Source organism: Balaenoptera acutorostrata, chromosome 2 (genome assembly GCF_949987535.1).
Source record: "Balaenoptera acutorostrata chromosome 2, mBalAcu1.1, whole genome shotgun sequence".
In the NCBI taxonomy this organism is placed as follows: domain Eukaryota; kingdom Metazoa; phylum Chordata; class Mammalia; order Artiodactyla; family Balaenopteridae; genus Balaenoptera; species Balaenoptera acutorostrata.
The window spans coordinates 164,620,417-164,631,441 of NC_080065.1; the positions used below are offsets into that span (position 1 = coordinate 164,620,417).

Sequence of the window (11,025 nt, forward strand, 5' to 3'; positions counted from 1 at the left end):
AGAGTTCCTAAGATACAATTTGATTTTACAGCACTATCCCCAAAATTTAAAAACAATCTCAAAAGCAAGCCAATCCCCCACTCCTAGAAGAGTGAAACTAGGCACATTTTTGTTCCCAGAATCCAGTACAGAATTCGACCAAAGAACATAGCAGAAACTCAATGGCATTTGAGAGAAAGATAAAGTCTCTTTCGTTTTAGCCTCACTAGGATGTCCATTAGTCTATGCCATTTATTTGAAATTTCTGACCTGCCAACTTCGAACCAGGAGGAATCTTTTAGCCTGACGTTGATTTGTCACTATGAATTTGCCATGTGCAGTGCACAGCCCTGAGCATCTGTCACACGTGGACTCTTGACTTATCCTTCCTCATTGATGACCTTGTGGTTCACACTGCAGTACTGAACTGATTATGGCTTCTGTCGAGTGACATTACACCTCCAGTTCTGATGCGTAGATTTGACAGTCCTATGCCGCCATGACCATTTTCACTGCCTCCTGCTATGGAACTGCGTAGACCAAAGGCGGCTGCCTTTAAGAGAACATTTCTTTCTCCAACATAATTGACAAATCCAGTGTCAGCTTGGGTCCACATGTAAAGGGAGTCACTTGAGCCTACGGTAGACCATATGTGTCAATGCCGACAAGTTCTACAAAACAGGTTTTCCTTACAATTGAGTCTTTGTCTCGGTCAAGCCTGCTTGGGAAAAACTGTACCTGAAGAGTAAGGCAAGGTGGACGGCTGCCTGAGACTTTCCTGCCCTGTAAACTCCTGCACACTCTCAAGTCAAGTGCCAGGTAAAGGTCTCTGTATACTAAAGACCCTCCAGGTGCCTTATTCATTCCGCTCCAGGTATTGCTCAGTCACCTGCAACTCCCTAAGGCCCCTTTTCTTTATGTCAGACTTTTACTTAAGTGGCTCTAAAGAAACAGCCACTCTCCCATGCCATAAGCTGCAGCCATCAGCCAAAATCAAAGTATCTTACGGCTGGTATAGTGGGTTGGATGGTGGCCCCCAAAAGGATATACCCATGTCCTAATCCTTGACTGTTACCTCGTTTGAAAAAAAAGGTTTTGCAAATGTCATTAAGGATCTTGAGATGGGATTTCCATCCTATATTATCTGGATGGGTCCTAAATAGAATGACAATTGTCCTTATTATACAAGAAGGGCAGAGGGACATTTGAGACAGACAAAAGAGAAGATACAGACACAGAAAGGGGGTGATGTGAAGACAGAGACAAAAGCTGAGTGATGTGGCCTCAAGCCAAGGAAGCTGGCCGCCAGCAGAAGCTGAAAGAGGCAGGGATAGAATCTCCCCTAGAGCATCTGTAGGGAGAGCAGCCTTGCTGACGCCTTGATGTCACACTTCCGGCCTCTACAACTGTGAGATAGTAAATTTCTATTGTGTTAAGCCTCCAAGTTGATTAGTCTCCCAGCAAGCACGGAGGACACTTATACAGCGTGCATTAAACCTTCTCTAGGCTTCAGCAGTTTACCGCACAAACCTAAATATTTTCAAACAGTCAAAGGTCTCAACTTCCCACCATACATTAAAGACCAAGGCACTAGACTACCTTCCTTGGCAGTACCAAAATATTTTCCACATGGATATTTTCCTCTCCAAAATGCCTGCTCCTTTCTTTTTATTTCTCAGTGTTCCCAGGTAATGCACCAAATGTTAGGGTCTTTTCATTACCTTCCAGCAAGTACAATGCCTTAATTCCATTTGGTTTGGAATAAATTAGGAAATAAGAGAAAAGAGAAAAGATGGAGGGCCGAATATTCCTGTTACTGTGGATAACTCTGGCTTGAGAATCCAGTTTGAACTCAATGATCACATAACGGAACCCCAGAATTGGACAGATTTATTAACTCGTAATACACAGAATGAGAGAAACAGTAGACACTCACTCACACTCTCAAGGGAGAGAACAGAATTAGTCAAGGCAAGCATGCTCACTTAATTCTTTTCAAGCTTTCTATATAAGTCACTTGATCACCCTGGGGCAGAGTCAGTAAAGAAGCAGGGCTGAAATGACCCTAAGAGCTCTCTTGACGGGACTGAGACATCAGGAGCAGGAAAGGAACATTCCCTCACTCCCCACCACCACACCCCCAGCAGTAAAAAATGATCATCCACATTGACAATGTAAAAGAAATCAGAAACTACGCTAACTCTGATTCACTCTCAGTATACCAACAGCTAATCAGGAACCTTGTGCAAAAGCATCTTGATTAGTTGCTAATAAAACTCTTTAGAAGCAGACCCCTCCACATGCCTCAAAGGGAAGATGCAGACCTGTATGCTTCAGGATTTTCGCACCAAAACCCCACACAATTTCTTTACTATTCCAGCCAAGTATGGCCTAGCCCTACTCTTATCCCTGTTTTTCTTGGTTTAGTAATAAAGAAACATAGATGGAAATAAAGAAGAGGTATCAGGTAGAAAGATATAAAATAGTGGGGAAAATAATATAAGTAAAGTCAAGTACCACCACCATTTACTAGAAGTGAACTTTGAGCACCAACATTAATATTTTTTCCTGTTATATCTGTAAAGTGATAATAAGTAATATGTACATAACAATTTTCAATTTAATCAAATCTCATTTTTATAACTAACTACTTCACAACAAGTAACATGCTAAGGCAGCATCAATAGATGAAAAAAGGTAGTCCCTGGCCCCAAGGAATGTTGCCCAGGAGAACACAGAGATATGTAAAAAATACAATCACAATACAGTGTAGCGAGTGCAACAATCAGGCATGCAGAAGTGCAAGGGTAGCAAAAAGGAGCGTGTGATCACAACACTAAAAAGAAGAGTGCACAAAAGACATAATATGTAAATTGAGTTTTGAAAAATGAAGTGGGTTTCCCAGGTGCCCCATAGGGAGAAAGGAATTCTCGGAGGAGGGAAAAGCATAAATGAAGACAGTGAATTGTTCACATAATCCAGAAGTGAAGTAGGCAATGGCAGGAGAAATGATTGGACACAGGCATCATGAATACTTGCATGTCTGCGTTTTAGCAAGTCCATTCTAAAGGAAACTTTGAGGATCAACTCGGGGGTGGGGGGCCGCGGGGGGACAGAACTAGTCATTCCTGCAAGAAACACTGTACAGTTGTGCAAAACACTGGAACCAGTTTCTACCAACCCACCAAAAAAAAACGACTTCAAAGGCAACGTGGATATCACAGGAAGGGCTTGTTTTTGTGTTTGTTTTCAGTTCATTAGGCCTCACTTAAAATTCTGATTCCACAATGCACTTGCGTTGGGATCTTGAACAACACTCATAACCTCTGCAAGTTTCAGTATAGTAAGTTTATGTGATTACCTTCATCTGTAATATCCCTGTGTTGCAATCTTAATTAATTAAGATTAATTCATCTTAACCTTAATCTCAAGTTCAGGTCAAAGACTAGTTCCTCTGTGACTTCTCCTCTGAACTGATTCAAAAGCCTTCTCTCCTGTCCTCATTTGGCTTCTCTTCTCTTATGGAATCTCATAAGAACTTCTATGACCTCTTTGGTTTTTTGTTGTTGCTGCTGTCTGTTTGTTTTTTAATTGAAGTATAGTTGATTTATAATGTCGTGTCAGTTTCAGGTGTACAGCACAGTGATTCCGTTTTCAGATTCTTTTCCCTTATAAGTTATTACAAAATATTGAGTATAGTTCCCTGTGCCATAGAGGAGATCCTCGTTGTATCTATTCTATGCCTTCTTTGAATGACCATAGCACTTGTTGTCTGTATCATTTTTATGTCTGTTGTGGCTTTGTGACTGAACAGGAAAATTTTCTATTTGTTCATGTCCTGGCCTTTCCTTAAAAATGTGTTCATTTATCTATTTCATATTTATTGACTACATCTTAGACACCGTGTTAGCTGCTTGTTCTAGATGTTAGTAAAATATAGACCTTCCTGCTCAAAGGGTCACAGTATTTGTGGGAAAACAAAAAAGTGAACAACCTATGTCTCAAATAGCTTTGTACTTTCCGAAGAGAACACACCTCATAGGTACAATAAATATATGTATTATACATAAATGTATAAATAGTTAATGGCATTAAAAACTTGAGATAACTGCTTTTCTATTCTGAGGAAATGATGATTATATTTCACCAGGAGCTCAATACCACTCTGAGAATGAGGGCTTAACCCCCATCCTGACTCACTGCATCGCTTTCTTAGATGAAAATAGACAAGTCTGTACATACTCTCTATAAAAAGGCTTATCTGGCATGAATTTCAGGTAGCAGGAAGAAAAATTCAAGAGGTTCAGAGAAGCATCCAGAAGCTCAGATGATTGTCTGGCACTAATACAACTTGCTTGACAGAGCTGTAAATCTCACAAAATTAGATGATCTTTTAAGAATTTCAAAACCTCCTGCTATTAATTGGAAATCCTAGAAGAACAGCTTCTTTTAAACTATGCTGATAATATGCTTTACAGCTTAATATTCAGAAGCCTATGTTGTGGCTAAGTGAGCGTCAGAAAGGAAGGAAACTTGTGGTTTAGCTCCATTTACTCCGGAACCTCTGGTCAAAACATCTGCTTCTGTGCTCAGCCATCTTATCATCTGTACAATGGAGGCAACTCTAAGAAAACATAGTTACAGAGATGTTGCACAGCTTCATGTGTCATTGTCTTCATTTGTTTCAGAAAACCAATCACATCTAAGCTACGACTGAAAGAGTGCAATGTTATTTGGGGTCATCTAGTGCAGCTCTGTCAAAGTAAAGAAAAGGAAAGGGGCCTAGAATAACTATAATTTTCCCAAGAGGATACAATTATTTTATGGTAAATCTGGGTCAAGAACGCTGATCTCTTTGATGCCATTCCATTGTTCTTTCGTTGGGTTCTAAACAACCCAGAGAAAGAAAGAGAAATAAAATTCCTATGTGCTGTGTCACTGGTACAGGACATGGCAAGATTGGAATTGGAGAACTACATATTAACAGGTATCTGGGAAATTCTTCAAACTAATTGAGATATATACCAGGTACATAAAAAACAGTATGTGTTCTCAAGATGATTCTGTGGAATGAACAGAACTGGTAACTGAAGGTGTGTGTGTGCTGCAGTTCCAAACAGGATGGGTGAATTCTTGTTTTCTGGCACCTTGAAGACTCCACCCCAACATACATATTAAAATAAAATTAACATTTCAACTGGGTCATATTTAATTCTGCATGCTCCTGTAAGTCAGCAAAATATTCCATATACCATTTAAGTTGTCACTCACTTTTTAACTTGATTTTTAATTTCTAAAAGTCTTTCCAAACACAAGACAGAGGTTGGAAAATGGTATATGGGAAGCTGCAGAGATGAAATAAGCTTATTTCATTTGGCATAAAGATGAATACCCAAACAACTTCTTCATAGCTGAAAGTGTCCAAATCTGCTATCTTCATTTTGTAGTCAAGGCTTCCGGAAAAATATGCTAACGGATTCGTAATTACCCAAATGCCCCATATCTGTTTCAGTAAGTATCATTATATATTATGGAAATTTTTCTCAGTGATAGAGAAAGACATCCTGGCTGAACATTCCCCTTCCCATGACATAGAGATGATGGTCTCAAGCTATCTTGAAGGCTCTGGAGCCTACTTTATCCGTTACTAATATTAACGGAGGACAAAACTTAATATTCTGTTTGCTCTGTATTTGTTAAATCACTTCTTCCCTTCATTAAAATGGATGGCCCATAATTGAGTCTGTAGTGTGTGTATCATTGGAAACTGAACAAATTTTTGTTGGTTTTATTAATGTCATAGGTTTCTAGGGAGGGTCTACTCAATTACTAAGTCTAGTTTCTCAGTTACCAATAAATTATGATGTAACTTTGAATAAATTAAGCTCATCATAAAGGAAGGATACTGATAGTTGCTACTACCCCTTCACTGAGGGGCTCTTGTAAAGCACTAAATAAAGTAACAGAGGTGTATATGCATGCATATATTTTCAATGATATTTGTACACACTTAAAAAGAACTCTACAGAATGCATTATAAAACTCTTGATGCTGTGTGTCCCTAGTTCCCAGCTCTCTCATTAAAACTACTTAAATGAACAAAATCGTATCTATTAGGATAGCTATCAGAGTACTCCAAATACTACTTCTTGCAGTACCCTGTCCCAACCATTTGCCTTCCTCTTCCCATTAGTCCTTAATTCAGAAACCCCAGAGATTTGTTCATTAATTTATGAACATATTTCTTCATTCAGCCAAGAAAATTGATTGATCCCTTACCAAATTTCAGGCACCCTTCTTCAGTATGTTTTATAGGCATGTTCAGGAAACACAGCAGTGATCAACACAGATGAATATAGCCTCTCTCGAGCTGAGGGGAGAGACAAAAGTAAAGAAGCAAATATAAAATCATAAGTTTAAATATGTAAATAAAAATTAAATAAATGGGTAGAATAACTAGTATATCAGGTAAGTGCTGGAGAAAAACAGCAAGCAGAGAAGGGAGATGGAGATTGTTAGCTGGTAGGAGGAGGCTGCGATCTGAAAGTAAGTGATCAATGAGGGCTTTCTGGGGAAGATAAAATTTAAGAGGGAACTTAAGGTTGTGAGAGGGAACAAGGTGCATATCTGGGAAGTGAATAGTACAAGCATAGGGAACAGTCAGATGGAAGGGCAATGAGGCAAGAGTGGGTTTGGAGTATCCAAGGAGCAGAAAGGATGTCAGTGTGTGGAAAACAGAGGGAGCAAAGTGGAGAGGAGAAGGAAACAGTCAGAGAGGAAACAGAAGCCCAGATTTCTAGGGCTGTGGAGGCACTTTGAGGACTTTGCCTTTCCTTGTGAAGAAGCCATTGAAGAGACTTGGGTGACATGATCTGACCTGTTTTAATAGGATCTCTCTGGATGCCATGTTGATTAGAGACTGTAGGAGAATAAGGACAAGCCCCAGAAGACCAACAGTTGATTCAAAGAAATGATTTACTCAAAAATGCGCCTCCTCCTCAGTGAGGACGCAGAGCCGGGATCGGCAAATACTGGCCACAAATCAAATCAGGCGCTCAGCCTGGATCTGTGTGACTGTGAGCTAATAATGGTTCTCACGTTTCGAAAGGTTGTTGAAGAAAAAAGGGGAGGAGAAGCTACAGAAACTGTATATGGCCCACAAAGCCTAAGACATTTAAAATCCAGAAAATGCTTTCCAACACCTGATGGAAGGCATCTGGCTGGTAGGAGGTCCTCAGCAAAATTTGGAAGAGGAATACATGAGTCAATTAGTTCCTGAAAACATTGTAAAGTGATAGGTGTCAAGAAACATTTATGCCTTCACCCTTAACCTTCACAAATGATGCCATTTCCATTCAGCTATTGAAAAATATATTCTGGCTTTCAAAACAATAAACCAGAAGGCATTTTCTCACATAAGCAAGGTCATAAACAACTGTCAGCTAAAGTTGAAATAGCAACAAATCAAATAATAACAAAAAGCATTTTTATAGATTTTTAAACCTTACAAAGCATTTTCATGTTCATTATCTAATTTAATCCTCAAATCAACTCCATGAGATAGTTATTATTTTCCCATTAGAAATGACCACATATTAAATCCTTAGTGATTGCTCAAGAAAAGCTGAAATCTTGAGTGTTACATCTATTAATGCCAAGGTTGGGTTTTTTCCCATGGGAACACTGGATGCTAAAATCAACAGGGATTTTCAGCGCAAGATGGCAGACTAGGAAACATTTACTTTCTGTTCCTCCTGAAACCATGTTTAAATGAAACTGTAGAAATACCAAAATTAAGCAACCAATAAAAGCCAAGACATTGTGGAAGTCATCAACCACAGAAAGATTTCAACACATTTTGAGAAGGCAAACAATGAAATGGAGGAGCCATGAATAAAATAATTAAGATAAGACTACCCTAAGTAGGGTCTGCACAAAGCCAGTCAGCTTTTGCTGAGCTCTGGTTATAGTCAAGGGCAGAGGAAAGAAGAGGGGCTGAAAACAAGGAGACAAAAATCATTTTAGGAACAAAAGTTCATTTAAAGAGCTCCAGGGAACACTCAGCCTGCTGCCATACAAATTCATGAATTACAATGGATTGTTGGTAAGCAAGACAAGAAAACAGGGAACAAACAAAACAAACAAAAATCAGGACATTGTTTCTTACTGAACTCTTCTCAAATGAGATCAAGGAATTATGGTTCGATGCCACAGCTGTAAATCATTTCTGCTCCTGGAGAGGTTAGAAAGGGCTTATAATATTTACCCCTTTTTTTCAGACAGAATTTAGGTCTGAGCAAAACCTTTTGTGTCCTCAAACCTCAAAGTTTATTGGGGATGGAAGTCCAAATTAGCTGTCACATATCATAAAAAGAATCTCATGGGCAGAGGGTCAAACTAATTTTGGAATATATGAATTATGCCCAGTGTTATTTTCAATAGATTTTAAACTAAAATATATAAACAAATTTTTACTCATCTATATGACTCTGGGTTCTGAAACTTCTACATGTCACATGCGTGATATAGAACACACAATGTCAGCCCCAGGAGAGAGAAAACACTCCAATGAAGCAAGCCAAAGAAACAAGTTTCAAACAAGGTAAAGTGATGTGTAGACCAGGATTTTTCAATTATTTCCTGTCATGCTGAAGCTTCCAGCTCCTGAATAACAACACATGTTTCCCTTGCCCTAGACACCCAAGAGTATGTCTCCTCTCTTGGGCATAAAAATCGCTAGAGTTACATATGTGTAGTAAACAGTGGACCCAGCTGGCATACTCACAATGACCAAATTGTGTTGATCGTACTTTAAACCAATACGTCGCTCCACGATGAAGTTGCAATAAATGATATATTTGCTTTCCAGACATGAATGAGATGCCTTACTGGATATACTCCAGGAAGGCCAGAGAAACTGGAATAACTTACTGGTGAATTTCTTTCCGGATAGCCCATGATTTATCTAGAATATAAGCTTTACATATCTGGATCCTTCAAACTAGACCAAAGGGAAAATCTGGGCTGCAAGCCTCAATTAGAAATGTGGGACGCTGCTATGCTGACAACTGGTGCTCCCTGACCTGTATCTTCTGAGACTAGAACCCAGTGTGGTGGATGAGCAATTCATGCGTTGAACAAAAGAAGACCTCCTACAGGGCAGTGTACGTGTTCATCACACGTATGGCACTTAGGGCTAAGTACCGTAAGGGCCACAAGAAAAAAAAACAAAAGTAACACATGAAGCATATATGATAAGGAGGCGCCACAGTCCAGAGCACGAGCTCTGGAATCACACAGGCTTGCTTCGAATCCCAGCTAAGCCACTACCATCTGTGTAACCTGAAGAACAGTCGAAGGTTTAAATGTTGTTTTACCAAGTTTTGAAAAAGAAGTGAAGAAAGAACCTATCTGCCAGGAAGGGACATCGTGGGGTGCAGCACCCAGTCGGGTCAGGGCTCTGCATCCCCTGCTCAGAAACCTTCGCCACCTGGCTCATGGTGATGCTGGCAGCTGAGCAGCCCTGGAGAAGTTGCTCCCGTCATCAGGCCTCGCAGAGAAGCTGGGGAGGTCCCTGGAGGAGGCGGGCCACAGCCTGGCAAGCTCTGGGTGCCTCCTGCACTCAGCTCTGAACAGGCTCTGGCCCCTGGGCCCCTTGAGGGGGGAGGGCTGGCCGATACATACGCAGGGCTGAGGGGTCTGCAGAGCCGGTGCCCAGGCAGGGTGAGCTCTGCAGGAGAAGGCTTCCACAGTCCCCAACAGTCTCCGCATGGTGGCCCATCCGGTGCCAAACACCTGCCACCCACAGCGAGAAGTCCCAGCCACTAGAAAGTCCAGAAGGGGTAGGGCTCTGGGGCCCCGCCCTTTGCCCTTGGGCCGGGCTTTCTCCACGGGCTGGGCTTGCATGCGCCCCCCGCCCCACCCCCTGCCCCGCCCACCCTTTCTCTGTGACGAGTACAATGGACATGTCACAAGCGCCAGGCTGAGCCATCCAGTGTCCAGTGCATGCTAGACCTTGAGAGGAGGTGAAGCTAAGGAGAAGCTCTCCCAATTTCACACTCTGTTCTCGGATCGCTTGGCGCACAACCGGTCCTACATGGGCAATTTACTATGCAAATTTCGTACCTGGCTCCGCCACCGCCGCCGGCCCCACCGGCCCCGCCGCCCGCCCCGCCGTGGGGCCCCAGTGGGCTGTCACCCGCTGGTTTTGCCCTCCTGGGAGGCTGCCACATCTGACCGGGACCACCCTGCTGCTCCAGCGCCTGCCTTCTGCCCTGAGCAGGGAGTCAACGTCAGGAAGCCGGTACCATCCAGTCACCTCCCACTGAGGAGAGGGGGGCTGGGGAAAACAGGGGCAGAATGGAAAATGACAGCCTGGGAAGGAGGTGAGAAGAGGGAGGTGAAGGCCCCATCCCATGCCATGGTGTCCTCTGCCCCAACCGCATGCTGCTCCCTGCTGCTGGAGAAGCCAACAAAAACAGTGCTGGGTGAAGACCACCGGCCCAAATCACCAGGCTCACCGATGTCTGGGAAGGAGCTGCAGCATGAAGAGTCTTCACGCATCCCAACAAGAAGCTCCTCTTCCCTGCTATCTACCAGCAGTAGGCCCTGGAAGCGGAAGATTCCCCTGCCGCTTTTTCTGCCGCTGCCAGGGCTGAGGTCGCCCCCGTCGGGGAACGAGGCACTGACGTGGGATCGAGGTGAGCTGCCCCCTCCTCCTAAGCTTCCGTGCTTAGCTGCTGCCAAACACCCAGGCACCTTGGAGAAGAACATTCAGTGTCGCTGGAAAAAGATCCCCAAGAATATAAGGAAGGTCCAGACACCGTCCCATGAAAAAGAACCCCCAACACCCATCTGTGTAGATCCTACCCCTCCTTTATACTCACCTACCCCTCTTCCAGCCCCTACCATCCATCCCCCTATTGTAACTGGGCAGCCCAGGACTTCTGTGGCAATCCCTTCCACCAGCATGGTCACGGCATCTGGAAGTGTGACCTTGCAGCGTAGTGTCTACATGGACACTGCTGCCCCTTCCCAAGCTGTCAT

General features: G+C 42.6%; 1 long non-coding RNA gene across 1 annotated transcript; it reads right to left on the reverse strand.

Moving 5' to 3' along the window:
* Positions 1–565: 565 nt before the first annotated feature.
* LOC130707272 (uncharacterized) lies at positions 566–10,124 on the reverse strand. The gene is made up of 3 exons (XR_009007170.1): positions 10,105–10,124; positions 6,259–6,349; positions 566–615 (listed from the first exon to the last, which is right to left on the reverse strand). It is a non-coding gene; the product is annotated as an uncharacterized LOC130707272 (long non-coding RNA).
* Positions 10,125–11,025: the final 901 nt, after the last annotated feature.